Source organism: Cebus imitator, unplaced genomic scaffold, assembly GCF_001604975.1.
Source record: "Cebus imitator isolate Cc_AM_T3 unplaced genomic scaffold, Cebus_imitator-1.0 Scaffold79, whole genome shotgun sequence".
Classification (NCBI taxonomy): domain Eukaryota; kingdom Metazoa; phylum Chordata; class Mammalia; order Primates; family Cebidae; genus Cebus; species Cebus imitator.
Window position 1 is genome coordinate 897,879 of NW_016107394.1, and position 11,164 is coordinate 909,042.

At 43.1% G+C, this 11,164-nt stretch overlaps 1 pseudogene; it reads right to left on the minus strand.

The window, feature by feature from the left end:
* Positions 1-1,696: 1,696 nt before the first annotated feature.
* On the minus strand, positions 1,697-10,910 carry LOC108307408 (annotated as a pseudogene).
* Positions 10,911-11,164: the final 254 nt, after the last annotated feature.

Sequence of the window (11,164 nt, forward strand, 5' to 3'; positions counted from 1 at the left end):
GTGTTTAAAAAAGAAATCTAAGTCACACAAAACAAAACAAGTCAATGAATTACCCTATTTTACATTTCCACAAGCAGAAATCTACTTGTACACCATGGTCTATCAGTGAACATTTAATTTACAATCCCTTCTTATTCCGTTCCTTAGATTCGTCAAAAGCTCAAAAGATATTTCGCACCATATATTTTAATAAGTTACAATGAGTCTTTCTCTAGAGAGCCTGCTGGAACTGTCTGCTTTTGAAACAAAATTGTAAATGTTAGCAGTTGTGGGCTTTCTAGGGCAGTTCCAAGGGAGAAACACCGTTAGGTTTTCCATACTCCCCAGGAAGCTGACACTTGGAATGTTACAGCACCTCTGCACCTTAACAGAATCAAGTATTTCATTGAAAGTTCTCCTTGTTCTAAACATGTGTGGGTGGTCCTCTGTTATGCAATACAATGAGTCAGTAAAGTAATAGGGGGAAAAATAGCGGGAAGACTAAACTTGATGCCTGTTTTCCTGTTACCTAGAACATATGCAATTATGAGAACAGCTGAGTTATTTTCCCAACTCTAATATGCTATAAGGAAATAGCTCTTAATGGACAGAGCCATGTTATAGTACCATTCCTGTTGTTTGACTTGGGCTTCAGGAGGCATTTGATGGTAGTAGGAAATTTGTTTTCACAATATTTCGACAAGAATTTTTTGTAATTCTGTATCAGACTTCAGTGCAAATATCTGTCCAATTTTTATATTTTATCACCTTGAGACACGGGAAGCATTTGACTCCGCTGAAACCTATCCTGTCCCATCATCTCCTTTTGGAAATACCTCTCATGGATTATCCTGAGAATGGTAGGATGAAACTAAACTGAGGTGATTCAACAAGTCAGAAGAGACCAATCTTATCTAGTCCCAAAGGAAATGTTAATATTGGTGATACGCTTCCTAGTATCATAATTGACAACTACTCACAATCTATTTTATATACTGCAAGTGGCTGACACTTGAATGTGAAAGGACACAGTAAAAACACCATCTGATTAGAATACATACTGCAGTTAAAATGGAACTCTGTATAGCAAGGAGAACTTCTCCTGTATGCAAATATGCATCTTAGACTACATCATTTCAAGTTATTTTTGAAAACAGAATGTTCTTCTAAAATACTTAAAATTTACGAACAGCCTCCAATCATTACTAACAATGATTTATTTTACAAGAAATACTTCGAGAAAACATTAAGTTCAAAAGAGTATGCCAAATTTTTGGCAATGATTGGAAGATGTTGGAACAATGGCACCACAAAATAGTTCAGCTTATTTTTAAGTGGGTGCATGTGGTTAAACACCAGAAGCTGTGCAGAGTTAATACTGTGTCTTGATTTTAACAGATTATATTCTATGACGTAAAATCTTCTTAAAAAGATTTGTTTCATAGTAAACACTTAACAAACTGAATTTTTCTCTCAAGGTTAATGCCTAACTGAAACATTTACGTATTTAAAATAAACTCTTATTTTGCTTAAAATATGTGCCTACCAATTGTCAAAATACAGTTAGGAATACCCACTCCATTTGTTAATATTTTCACCTCAGAGGTGAAATGGATGAGAGGATGACAACATAGTAAATGACAACATGCCTTTGCTAGTGCGGTGGGTTTTTTTTTCCCCCAAGTGCTGTTAGTCATTAAGAGGGGGAGAGAAGCCTTCAGACCCAACAGTTATAGGGCCCTGCAACATGTGTGAGAGCATAAGAGGACATGGTGACAACATTATCATGGGTTAATATTAATGTTTTATAAGAAATTTGGTTGAATTTCTTCACTGGACAGTTCCATATCTTCATGAGCTGAGCTGTTTGGTATTTCTGCTGAGGTCTTCATTTTCTTATTCCTAGCTTCTTTAACCCCAAACTTAAACTTGCTTAATTCAAAACAGTGTTAGGGCTTATTCAGGTTTCTGTGTTACCAAAAAAAAAAGGCAGACTGGATAACTATGATTGAGGTATTCAAAGAATGGTAGCCTGCAGCTCTTACCAAGTTCACTAAATCAAGATCGAGCTGTGAACAGGTGCAATAGTCACTCCACCAATATTTGCGTCCAAAAAGATGTGCTCACTGACCAATACTCAAAAATGTGGGGCAATTTCTCCTCTGCAGGTGACAAGGGGTCATCAGATAGGGGCTCCTCTGCTTCAGAATGCTGCTCATCTTCCATTGGAGAAGAGGCAAGGTCTTGAGAGATTAGGAAAGGAGGGCTGCTACTTTGGCTGATGAGGCTTTAGTGGCTCAGTCACACCAGTAGGAGGCCCAGAATTAATGAGAGTCTGTCACAGAGGCAGACAGGGTGGGGAGAGGAGTAACTTCACCAGGCTGTGAAATGCGAGGGCCTTCTGCAGCAGCTGCACTGGCACTACTGAGTGTTCCCAAGGGTGTCATGCAGTGGGGAGTGCTGCTGCTGCTTAAAACACGCACGAGGCTGTGGCATTATTCTACCATGGAGTTGGTGTGGCTGAAGCAGTCTTCAGGGACTAGGAGAAGCCTGGAGATGCCCCTTCAACTGGGTGAAAAGGCAGATGGCATCAGCGAATAGGTTTTAGTGTTGTCTGAACGTTTTAAGATAAAGTGGGGATCACTATCACTTTGTACCTCAGGTTGTGTGGTATGTTTTACTCCCTAAGGTTGGTGATGACCAAGCCTTAGTGTTTGTTGCCGATGAGTTATTCTGCTTGATTTGGGGAATAGGTTTCTTCTCCACTGCCCTTATGTGCAAGAACCTCTGTCACCACGGCACACTTCTTACGAGAATGGGTAATAGGCTGACAAACATTCTTTTTTTGTGGCAGGCTGCCAGGACCTCAATGGCCCCAGATTTGATCTTAGCTTCCATTCATTTCTTGGAGCCAAACTCATGTGTGTCTGAAAGTTGATAAAGAGGTAGCACACGGAGCTGCTCTTCTTGAGGAATAACACCCAAAGATCAGTTATGTCCTCGAGTTAAAGTACAAACCACCGTGCTTCCATTAATCGTGTTGTGAATGTCGCTGTGGGGATGGGCACCGAAGTCCAGGCAAGTGGTGACCCCAGAGAAGGGATGACCTTCCTTGCTGCCAAGCTGACATTCTCTGGCAACATTTTCATATTCCACGATTCTGAAAAATTCAGGTAAGCTACCGCAGCATCCTGCTTATAAATTGGAGCTAACCATGTAGCCAACCTGTAAGTTTGGTAGAAGCCCAAGCCCCAGATTTAGAATTGTTCCAAGTTCTCCCTTAAACACACAAAAGAAACACTTCAAGATAACTTATAGCCATCCAAGTACATTCTCCATGAACAACCAAAAGAGAATGAAGCTCCACAAGTCTCTGGATCATATTCCTTGATATGTACAGGTACGATTTTCAATGAGGGTACATCTTCAGTCAGTAGAATGCCCATTGTATGACTTGAGATCCTCTGAGCTCTGTATAGCAGTCAGCCATTGGAAAAGGAATACCATTTCATACCATGAGTAAAACCATCACAGCAGTTGGACCAAACAAAGAATTCTTAATCACTGCTTCTTAAAACTCAGCAATTAGACACCCATGACATCTTGTCCCTTCTTTACCAGTGTAAACTGTTTCTATCCTTACTGCATTTCCTTTTTGACCATACCTAATCTCCATGACTTCCCTGACAGCAGAGACACATGGTCCTGCCCCAAGGTATGTATAATACTGGCCTTTGTCTTGACTGAGTAATACCAAAAGACAGTTGCAGGTTGGCAGTTCAAAATCCTTAGATATAGACGCTAGGCTTTTCTAGTGTTAGTAAAGTTTGAGTTAATGACTGAAATTTTTCTGTGCATTGCGCACTGGACAACTCTGATGTCCCAACGCTGAATGAACAGACTTCCTCTTCACTTTTGGTAGAAACCAATGTAATTTCACCTGAACACTACATTTACATTCCTGAGAGTTAGTGCTGACTCCAGTAAGGGTGTTGGATAAGAGATACCAGGCAACGTTGGCAATTGCTGATGCATGAGTTGCTCTTAACCTGCTGAAACTATATTTGGTCATTGCCAGACATCACGTTAGCACACTGGCTAGGTGCAGAGGAGGGCTGGGTCAAACGATGGGCTTTCTGGTTGGCATTTACCATTAACTGTATCTATGAATTAGAAGCTTTATCAGTGAATGCCTTCCTGTTGGATTCTGTTTTAAGATATAATAAGCTGAGTGAATCCAAGGGTTCACCATTCATCTTTTCCCCTGCTGGTTTAGGATATCTCTAATTTTATTTGACTAGAGGGAATACTGTTTTGGGTTGTATAATGAACCTCATTTGAGCCACTGCTTTCCATATTTTGGTTCAGGAAGAAACTTTCCCAAATACAGTAGGAAAATCATGTGGACAAAATTGCCCAAAATTATGTGACATTTGGATAACATTGGCAGGTCAAATTGTGCCGTAAGTATAAGACAACTTTGCCCACTTCTGATTTTCTTGATTGCAACTGTGGGCTCTTTTCCCAATCTCCTGATGGGGTGGATTTAGTCTTTTCTGGGCTGTGTTCTTTGCTCTAATGATGAACCATGATTTTGTAGTCTTGAAGGTAGTTTCTGTTGTATTGTGCCCTTCTGCTGATGGTGGTTTAGCTATATATTACATGCAACAAGGCAGTTGGTGTACTTGTAAAACCACAGGATAAAATTTGCGCAATTGAACTCTTATTGAAGCAAGTCGTCCCAACTGTGTTGCAACGTCTTCAATGGAAGTATGGGCTGCATCCTGACATGGCACATCATCTGAGTCCAGATTTTTGCTGCTGTCCAGTAACTGGTTACAATACCTCACTTCATTATTTCTTGGTGTCAACATGCAAATTCTCAGAACTGTCAAGAGTAATTATCCCTGGACCCATACTTGTATTGGTGTCAATCTTGGATAAGTTTGATGTTGGTATAAAAAGAAAATGAGTTTGACTTTTGAACATTCATGTGACTTTGTGGATGCTTGGGTTAGTGGCTAAGCTGATAGGTGATTTAGATAGCATAGTTTGCCCATTGGGAACCATGTTGCATGAACTTTGTTTTCCCAAAGATGGACAGTGAAGGTTTGACTCTATGTAAATTTGGGTCTTGGAGGTCTTAGTATAGAGGATAGCTTTGAAGTTATTTAGCAAACAGGCTGTTGTCTCCTCTGATGAACTGACTTAATTGGTATTCTTCATCCTTCTGACTTTGGCTACCACTTGATGCAGTGTTAATCTCCTATCCATTAATGATAGGAGACTTAAGAGACTTGGTGGAGCTGGAGATCCGTATTTTGGTTCATTACTTGGCATATCCTCAGTTTTTGGTTGAGCACCTTCGTTGTGTATACTAGCATGACAACTTATGTTGGAGTGTGAAGAATGTGTGATGGAATTGCAGTTAAAGCCAGGCTACTGGAATACAAAAACATGATTTCTCCCCTTGAGATGATCACAATTCATATCGGCAACTACTGAGCTCACAGCATTGTTAGTTTGCAGTGTCTTTTAGGAATTTATAAGAACTGTTTTTAATGTCTTGCCAAATTCTTCACTATTGAATTTTTAAGTGACACATTTGTTTCTGTGGGAAAATAGTGTACATGTTTAATGCTGTTTCTTAGTTTGTACAAACAATTTTGGAGGTTTGGTTCATTTGTCAACCTCAGTTTTTTGGTTTTTCAGCTTCTGGGACATTCACACTGAAATCTTTGAGGTGATCAGTTAAATGGATTTTTCTTGTGTGTTCACTTCTCCACCTCAATGCCTGTCATGCTTGCTTTCTTAGTTACCTTTTCAAAAGGATGTGGGTTCGATTCCAATTTTTCTTCTTCCCCATGCCACATCTAATGTAGTTCATGGAATCTGACTCAGAGCCATTTACTGATTGGTCGTCAAAAATCTGCCTTTAAAACTTTGGGCTGCTTTTCCCTCTGGGGCCACTTGTTTTCCTTGATAATCTCCAGATTCCTCCTGACAAGCTACAAACAAGTGACCCTTGGTGCTAAATCAGATCATCAAGAGACCCTTCAAAGCTGTATACAGGAAGTTGAGCAAGACCCCGTGAAGCATGGAAGAGTCCTCTCTCAGGGGGTAATGGGAGCCCCTTAGTTTTAGCTGGCAGGAAGCTTATATGAACCTGCTTCTCAGTTTCTACATTGCTTATACCTGTTACTGGAGATGATGAATTTTTCTGAGCTTGATGAGTGTGTCCTGAGCAAAAAGGCAAAAATAGGTATAGCACTCTGGACTGCAAGTCCATATGAGACAGTGCTTTGGGGCCCAGGCCATTGGGAAGGAGCATTAAGGTAGCAATTGAATTTGAAGGAACAGAAAGGAAGACAGGCACATCTAGGACAACACCCCCACTCATATCAAGTTGCTTGTTGCTCTAAAATAGTATCAAAGGCCTCTCCTTGGACTGGAATAGCACCAGGAATCTCTGGTGGATCTGGAGTCTCATGCTGGGCCTCACCATGACCTGGATCAGCCCCTAAAATTTCCTATTGATGTGGGTTATCACCAAGAACCTGTCCTAGGACCTAGGTGGTATCAGGAACTTCCTGTGGATTTCCAGTAGCACTGAAGTTCACGTGATCTGGTTTAGCACCAAGGGTCACTTGTTTTGAGCCTTCCAAGAAGAATTTTATTAGAAGTTGCCCCACCACGAGCCAAGCAATTAATAAGGTTATACCTGAATTGAACCTTAGACTGAAGGTGGTGTAGCAATCACATTCATTATTACTGGGATTTGGGTAAGAATCGGATAACTTAGATTCTACTCATGAGCCCAAGGCTTCTAACTGAATGCTGGAGTTTTCTTGAGAGGTAACTTTGGGGCTTGTTCTTAGGGGCAAAGGAGTACACAGTCACAAGCAAACATTTTGGGACAATCACTGGTATCATTCAATGTCTCTTCAGAAAATAGTCCTTCAACATGACATGTCCCTTCCAGTGGCCCAGGAAGGATCTCAGCTACAGGGACACTGTGGGTTGGCATACTGATTTTGGAATCCTCTACTCCTTGGGACCCAGACTGAGTTGTCTCTTGGCTCTTACCTTTTAAAGAGGGGTTTTGCACACCAATATTAGTCTCTGTATTGGGAAGGACTTGGTTCCAATGCGAGCCACCCGAATCATTCTTTGAGTGCTTTACTCGCAAATCGGGGAGTATCTTACAATCACAATCATGTTGCTTTTCTAAACCCTTAGGAAGTGAAACATTTTTGGATTTGGCTATGACCAGTGGGAGTTAGGAGAGTGACATGCTAAGAGGTGCTTTGTAGCGCCATTATAAACCCAGTTCAGGTTAAGCACTCTAAGTTCTGACAAAGAACCTCAGTCCTATCCAAATTCATGCATGCTGCTCCAGCTCTTTCAGAAGGCTTCTGACTGGCATAGGTGTTTTAGGTTCTGTTTTTTTCCTGACCTTTCTTGAATTATTTTAATTTTCCGGGCTTACAGTATTGACTGATGGCACATTTTTGTGGGCTGCCTTAGTAGTCTATCATAGTTGGCTGTTATTCTTTGTTTACATCTTCCTGACTAATCTGGAAGGCCTTGCATGGTGAGACTGAGACATAGCTACAGAGTAAGAAAAAATGAAAAAGCACAGAGAAGTCATTCATCCTTTGGAAAGTCTCACTTCTCAGGAGAATCTGGATGCACTGCTCTTGCCCTCAGCCACCAAAGGTTTTGGTCACTGGCCAGGTCACACTTGCAGGGCAGCACATGCAAGGCCCCCAGCTCCAAGCCTGCAGCAGCCCACACCAGACCTCAGGCAAACTTTCCAACTGGTGTTCATCCCCACAACTTTGGAGCTTGTGGTCCCCACAGGCACGACGAGTATGGGCAGTTCAGGGAGAAGCCTACGTACTCCAAACACAGTCAAGGCACAAGCCCCAGAGGTGGGGAGTTGCTTCCCAAAGGTCCACAGTAGAGAGGCAGTTAGGGCTGCAAAACTTGGTTGGGAAGCGGTGTGTGTTGTGGGGGAAGGCAACACACATAAAAATGCACAGGAGCAGATTGTGCGGCCACTCCCTGCCAGGTCACCCTCCAGCAGCAGCATCACCCCAGGACAGGCCTCAGGGAGTCCCTTAATCCTCCTCAGTTGGCTTTGAGAGAAGTCTTTGAAAAGAGATCTAAAATGACTCTACTCTTAAAAGGTATTAGTCCTTCCCAGGGATCCACTGCTGTGGGAACAATGTCGACTTTCCTGTGAGACTTGCCATAACTGTGTTAGCATGGGTCTTCCCAAGAACAGATAAAGATGGAATTAGATATCTCAAAGGCTTATTTGAAGGGGGCTGGAGGGAAAGTGGCCATAAAATAAGATGGAAAGGACTGTCAAGAGAGGCTAGGAGCCATGAGGTCACAATGTAACTCATCTTTGGGAGGGTGGAAGGAAAACAAGGAGGGTCTTAAGTGTATGTGCATCTCTAAGAAAGTTTTGGAAATGTTAATGGAGACCTTGAACAAGGGCACCTGTGGAGTCCAGTATCTCAAAAGATTAGGCCAGCGTTAATAGTTGTGCTCATTCATTGGTCAGAAACAGAAGTGGAGCCTGACAATGCCATGTATTTCTAGAGCACAGAGCACAGTGACTGAGGCCATCCAATATGCTGCCTGCATTCACATCTGAAAGGCATGTTTTCACGGCCACCACAGTCCATTCTTGCACTGCATGGATCTCCTTGAAACATGTGGGGGAGCATCTCCTTCATAGCTCCAGTGGGGCCTCCCTTTTTGTTTTTGTTTTTGTTTTTTTGTTTTTGAGACAGAGTTTCACTCTTGTTACCCAGGCTGGAGTGCAATGGCGCGATCTCGGCTCACCGCAACCTCCGCCTCCTGGGTTCAGGCAATTCTCCTGCCTCAGCCTCCTGAGTAGCTGGGATTACAGGCACGCGCCACCATGCCGAGCTGATTTTTTGTAGTTTTAGTAGAGACGGGGTTTCACCATGTTGACCAGGATGGTCTCGATCTCTTGACCTCGTGATCCATCCGCCTCGGCCCCCCTTTTTGAAGGGAAACTTAAGGTTAGTAGAACAAACTACAGGCCATTTTCTAGGAAGTTTTAGGCCACAGCTCTTGCCCTCATTCCTTTGCTACTCAATTCTTCTCACCCTCAACTAACACCATGGCAAATAAGAGTGGCATACCTAGTGGGGTGACCCCAATTGCTTATTCCTGAGGGGACTGACAGTTTAATCATACCCTTATCTGGGGAATGATTCACATGTGTGCCCATAGTCACAGTGGGTCAAGGAAGTGCCGGAAATTGTCCAAGTGGAACACCTGGCTTCACATATTTTCCACCTCTTTCACACATTGTATAAAGGCAACACTCTCTTCCTGCTAATCAAGATCAATTACTTTAGCCAGTATGGAAATTCCTCACCTGTTGGTCCCTGGGCATAGTAGTCCAAGGTATCCTGGTGGCAACTGAGTTGGAGCTCAGAGGGACCTTGGGTCCCTCATCCAGAGTGAGCCGGCTTTGGAAACCAGAATCTCACCAGGATGTTCCCTTTGAAGTGTGATAGCACCAGAGGCCTGTCCTCAGACAGAGGTGGTATCAAACTTCCTGTTGATTTTCAGCCTTGAAGGTCATCTGGTTTAGCACCAAAGATCACTTGTTTCAGGCAGCCAAGAGAAATTCTATTACAGAACTAAGACCTAGAACCCATCAACAACCAAGCAGGTAATAAGGTTATACCCGAATTGAACCTTAGAAAGACTGCAGGTTGGGTAGCGATCATGTTCACTCTTAATGGGATCTAGGGAAGAATGAGATAGCTTAAGAGATTCTACTCATGAACCCAACTCTTCTAATTGAATGCTGGGATTTCCTTGAGAGGTAACTTTAGGGCTTCTTATTTGGGGCAAAGGACCACAGACTTGTCATGAGCAAACATTTTCCGGGAACCTGGTATCATTCAATGTCTCTTCAGAGAACCGCCCTTCACCACATCATGTCCCTTCCAGTGGCCCAGGAAGGATCTCAGCTGCAGGGCCAATATGGGTAGGGATACGGATTCTTGAATCCTCAGCTGTCTGGGACCAACACTGAGTTTGTCTCTTGGCCCTTAGTTGTTTTTTTTGAGATGGAGTTTCACTCAAGTTACCCAGGCTGGAGTGCAATGGCGCAATCTCGGCTCACTGCAACCTCCGCCTCCTGGGTTCAGGCAATTCTCCTGCCTCAGCCTCCTGAGTAGCTGGGATTATAGGCACGCACCACCATGCCCCGCTAATTTTTTGTATTTTTAGTAGAGACGAGGTTTCACCGTGTTGACCAGGATGGTCTCGATCTCTTGACCTCATGATCCACCCGCCTCGGCCTCCCAAAGTGCTGGGATTACAGGCTTGAGCCACCGCGCCCGGCCTGGTTTTTAATTAAAAAGGATTTTGCACACCAATTAGTCTCTCTATCAGGAGGGCTTGGTTTCAATGAAGACACACTAATCTTTTGAGTGCTTATTCCCAAATCAGGGAGTATCTTATCACAATCATGTTCCTTTCCTAAACCCTTAGTTAAATCCAAAAAGGTTCCACTTTCTAAGACTAGTGGGGATTTGGAGAGTCACCAGCTAATACAGGCTCTTCGTAATGCCATTGTAAACCCATTGCGGGTTATAGATTCTGGGTTCTGACACAGAACCTCAGTCCTATCCAAATTCATGCATACTGCTCCAGTTCTTGTCAGAAGGCTTCTGACTGGCATGGGTGGCTTAGGTAATATTTTTTTCTCATCTTTCTTGAATTAATTGCTTTAATTGTCCAGGCATTAATGTTTGACAGGTGCCACATTTTTGTTGGCTGCCTTGGTGGTTTTCTGTAGTTGGCCGTTTTTCTTTTACATCTTCCTTCCTGACTAATCTGGAAGGTCTTGCATGCTGGGATTGAGACATAGCTACAGAGTAGGAAAAAATGAAAGCACAGGAAAATCACTGGTCCTTTGGAAAGTCTCACATCTGAGGAGAATCTGGATGCATTGCTCTTGGGCTCAGTCACGGAAGATTTTGGTTGCTGGTTGGGTCACACTCCCAGGGCAGTGCATGGTTTCACCTCCAAGCCTGCACCAGCCCTTGGGCAAACTTTCCAACGCGTGCTCATCCCCACAACATTGAAGCCTGGGGCCCCAGAGGATGAAAGGTGTGTGGGC